The sequence below is a fragment of the Rhinolophus hipposideros genome (genome assembly GCF_964194185.1).
Source record: "Rhinolophus hipposideros genome assembly, chromosome: 6".
Taxonomy (NCBI): Eukaryota; Metazoa; Chordata; class Mammalia; order Chiroptera; family Rhinolophidae; genus Rhinolophus; species Rhinolophus hipposideros.
Window position 1 is genome coordinate 75,829,651 of NC_138052.1, and position 5,001 is coordinate 75,834,651.

A 5,001-nucleotide genomic window follows, 5' to 3' on the forward strand; every position below is an offset into this window, starting at 1 on the left:
GTGCGTCCTCCCCAAGCCTGCTCAGCCCCAATGGACCAAGTGATTGCAGGGAAGGTGTTTGCAGTCCTAGAGGAATCAAAGAATTTAACTAAAAATACTTTCTAGTTCAATAAAGGTAAATCGTGTTTGCATTGTAATATTTGTTTTGCTGGGAATTAATTTTTATTACTTCTAAAAAGTACATTAGTGCTACAATAATGCTGCAAACCAAACCACTCTAAAATTCCATGGCTCATGAAGCTATAGGTCAGCTAGGATCAGTTTTGCTGATCTTGGCTAAGCTTATTTATGCATCTGAGGTCAATTTTAGGGCAGCTGCCCTGGGGTCTAGAGATTTTTTTTTTTACCACCTAAATTTTAATTGTGCCTTTGAGCCAGGTTTACACTTAAGTTTGTGTTTTTGAGTGACTAGCAGCATTCAGAAGATATGTTGCATAATCTCTCTCTATATATAAAACTATTGCTGTTTTAATCTATTTATTTACTTAATTGTCCAAAAGAAGTTTTTTGAGAATCTACTATATGGATTTTGCTAAGCTCTGGTATTATAGTGGGGAATAAGGTAGACAAAGTCCCTGTCCTCTTGGAATTTCTATTCCAGTGACTGAGCCTGGAGGTGGTAGTCATAGATAGTGGGAATGGGTCCACTGTTGCATACTGGGCAAGTCTTAACCCAGGGAAGCCATAATAATCAAGAGCACAAATCAGCTAAATATTGCAGCTTGTGACAGGTACTAGAAGAGAAATAAAGAGGAATTGGAGAGGTAAACAAGGGCCAGATTGGCTGCTTATGGGTATACAGGCATTTAATTGTGTTATGTTGTCTATGAAACTTTCGTGCTCTTAAGGTAACATCTATGATTGTCATTTCCTATGTATCTCCCTGTGACACCTTGACGTGATGCTAAGCACTTGTCAGGCTTTGGACGAATGTTGTCGCTATGACTGGCTGACCGGGCATCCTTGGGTGTTCAGTCACCCATTTCCAAATTTCCTTGTTGATCCTGTCACCATACACTTCTTGGTTGTAACCCTTTTATTGCCTTTCTTTGTCCTCTTTATTTCTTCAGGTTTTGCCAGTGTGTGTCTGATAAGAGTCAGGATGGAAAGTGTCAGAGGCCATGGGGCCTCATGAATCAGAGAACAGCTATTTACATAAAAATGCCAACTCCACAATTGTGGCACTGTCAGGAAGAAATGGTTGGGTTTCATCAATGGTCAGCCTAGGAGGGAAGAAAACTAGTGTGACCAATGCCATATTCAAGAAGAAAGCAGAGGAGTTGTGTCTGGAGACTGAGGTTATCCGCTTCAGTCTAGGCTGTGTTTCAGTTTGTAAGGCTGTCTTTTGACGATGCGGAGCTCTGCGTACTATAAGAGCTCTGATTTACAAAGCTTTAGTGCATGTCTAAAAAGTGAACCCATAGCAAATAAAGCTGGAAGAGAGCAGATGGAAACACAAGCGGTCAACTTGCCTAAACCCTCCCACTAGGACTCTTCCAAGAATCAAGGACATAATCATAGCTTTCTTGGGGGCATCACATGGTTCTAAGGGTATAGGAAACGAAGGACCATGATGTGTTTTTTCACTTCCTGTGAAAGGATCCTAAGAGCAAGGATAGATAGGTGATGAATGACCATAATGATCTTTCTTAAGGACATTCTCAACTCCCTGGTCTTAAATGGCGATAGTTTGGAAAAACTTCACTACTGACACAACTAATCAATCGTGAGACTATTCTGTGTTGTGGCATTTTTGTGTCTTGGATTTGATTTTACCCTACTTTAAAGCTAAGAAGTTAGCTTGTTACTGTTTCATGAATAATAGAAGACATGGTACCCCTGAGTCGGAGACGAAGGTCATTATTACTCACAGCCCAGTAAGCTGTGCATAAACATCAGTATGTTTACATTGCAGGTGATGCAGCGTCCAGGTAACACCTGCAAATGCGGTGAGTTGTGTTACAGGACAGAAACACTGAGCTGGGGGACTTCGTTGCTTTTCCAGTAAACAGTAAGCAAGAAGGATCTTTATTTAAGAATAAGACATTTCCTCAGCTCTTATGGTTGCTTCCTTGCTGCCAACACAACTCTGAGAAATGGACTAGCTAAAGAGTGGCCAGGGCCTTGCTTTCTTGGCATTGCCAGCAAAATGTATAGAAGAAGCGGAGGCCCAGAGCAGTCTGTCTCCCAACAGGCTTTATGTATTAGGTTGAATCACATGAAATTGCTGTTTCCATACATCAAAAGTGTTTAAGTATTGGTGATATTATATGATTCAACATAATATTACCACAGTGCTAATAAAGGTGTCTTCATGGTGTCTTTTAAAAGATTTTTGAGGAAATTTGAATATACTGCATTTTCTGTTACTATTTCTTTATTCCACCAAACTCTGTCAGTGCTTTTTTCATGACTATTCCTATATATGATATAGATCTTGACTTATAAGTAAATTTAGAGTTTAAGATGATGCAAAATGATAAATTCAAATGGTAGCCAAGCTTTGAGCTCTAATTTTTTTATACATCAATGTCAAAATGAGTTCTAGTTTTGTTTCCACTATGTATGACCGAGCTCCTGTTTCCCTTCCTTTTCTTATGCAGTTTAGCAATCTTCTGATGTGTTACTGAAAATGTATTCTTCATATCACCCTGGTATTATTCTAATCGTCTGCATATAACCTGAATCAGGCATAAATTTATTATGGCACAAAGAGAAGCCCACTGCTCAACTAGATAAATTTGTGATACTAAATACGAAGGAGTTTTTTTAAAAAAAACCACTAACATTAATTCATTATTAATTTCCATTACTATATGTAGTAATCAAAATACTTTATGTGTATTACCTTGGGTAACATGCATAAGAACCCTGAGTTAGGTACTTTTATTTATTTGTTGAAGAAGCTGAGACAAAGAGGAGAGTAGCATGCCCGTGGTCACTCTGTTCTTAATAACTGTTGCTTAGTCAAATAATTTATTGGAACAGGATGTCAGAAATACTGTCTAGTGGCCACTGCCAGTGCTTCATCTGGATCCCTTCAGGCCCCTTCTCCTGCATCTCTCTCTGTCTTTGATGTGTTTTTAGCCTCCAACAGCTCACACATATGTGACTCTTTTTCCAATGGCTGCCCTTGTGCTACTGCGCATACTTTGCCTGCAGCCACAGAGAGCTAGAAATGTGTGGAAGTTATATCCATCACCAGAAACTTCCAGCTGTTGCTTGGATGATAAGTGATGGGTACGGAAATATGAGAGCTCAGTCCCCTTACAGTGGGTTGGGGAAAACTCCCAACTGTAACTCATAGTCCAGAGATCCTGTGGGATAGAGTTGAAGTTACCCTCCAAAGAACTTTCTCTGAGGTAACACCCATCACGGCTTCCTCCCTTTCCATGTCCTGGGGCTCCCATTCCCTTACCAATTTCTCTTGGGATCACCTCTTGAATAAACCACTTATACGTGAATCCTCAATTCTGGGTCTCCCTCTGGGGAAGTCAATAGAAAACAACCTCCTGGGGAGTTATTTCGAAAACAATACATTCTTAATTTCCTAAAATGATTGTTAATGAAAGTATTACTATTATTTAATATTCAGAATATGTCTGGGGATTACATTGTCATGCAGACAGAAATATTCTTATTTTGAAGATGTTATTCTAGAACATGAGAAATCTTGTTCCAGATAAGACTTTTACTTTAGGAAAACATATGCATTCTCCAGTTTGGTCTCTCTATTAAAGCACAGTAAATAAAGGTGAGCTTTTATGGACTTGTAAATTTTGAAGTATTTGGTGTTATGATAAGACTATGAGAAAATAATAGCCACTTATGACAGTTTTCTACTCTGCTGTAATCAAGTCTTTCCTCAGCTACCCTGAAAAAAGAATTTTCTTTCTAAGTAGTCACTTATTTAAAATAATAATAATAATAAACTACAAAGAACTTAAATGGTGAGTGTATTAACTCCTTTCCTACCTATGTATTTCTTTTCCATAGAGCTCTTACTATGTTTTTTTCTGAGAATTTTTCTTTTTAAAAAACATATTTGTGCAAGTCAGCTTTAAAATAACGATGCAAATCAAAGGTGAACAGTGTCTTTTCTCTTTACACAGGTGGTGCAAAAGCAACCACAGAAACACAGAGGAGGCAAAGAGTAATGTGCATTCATGGGATTGAACCCTCCCTTACCCCATCAAAAACAAAAAAAACACAAAATAAACCCACAAAAAACAAAAACCCAGCTGTTGAGGTGCAGGATCCTGAAAAGATAAAGTGGAAAGTAAAGTAGGAGTCAGGTGGTTGAAAGTGCTGAATGCCAGACAGGATTTTAGACATTACCCTCAAGACGGTGGGGAGAACCCACGTTTTTGTACAAGGAAGGTAAAGATTAGTCTGGAAGGATGAATTACAGTGGCAGTTGGAGAGAAGTCTGAGGCCAACAGTTCAGAAAATATTACACTGTGCACATATAAATTGAATAAGACTTAAGTTGAGTTGGTGCTATAACGGTGGAAACAAAGGGACAGGAATAAGAGATGTTGTTTAGAAAGAGTCAATGTGGAGGTCAGTTTGAGTAGGGAGATGAGAAAGAAAAAGAGGGTTGAAATTACAGTGAGGGCTGATTAGAAGAATTGTGGTATTGTAAGATGATAAGAATTTATTGTAAGTCATCTTTGTTTCATCTCTACCTAGAAAGGTATACTAAACAAATGCTGAAAATGGAGTTACAGATCCATGGAGCGAGAGGGCAGCAGTGTGGGAAAATGAGGAGCCATTTAGTTTCAGACAGGAAGTAGGAAATACAAAATTGTAGCGTTGAAGTGTCAGTTGAAACTTTGGTCTTGTTTTCTGAAATTAAATCAGGTCTCTAGTCATAAACAACTTTCATTTCAATCTCACGTTTCAAAATTTCGTTCAATGTGGAAATTTGGCAAAAGCTTCTAAAAAGTTAAAAAATATAATAACCACCAGCTTCTTTCTGTACATATGCTGATTTTCCCT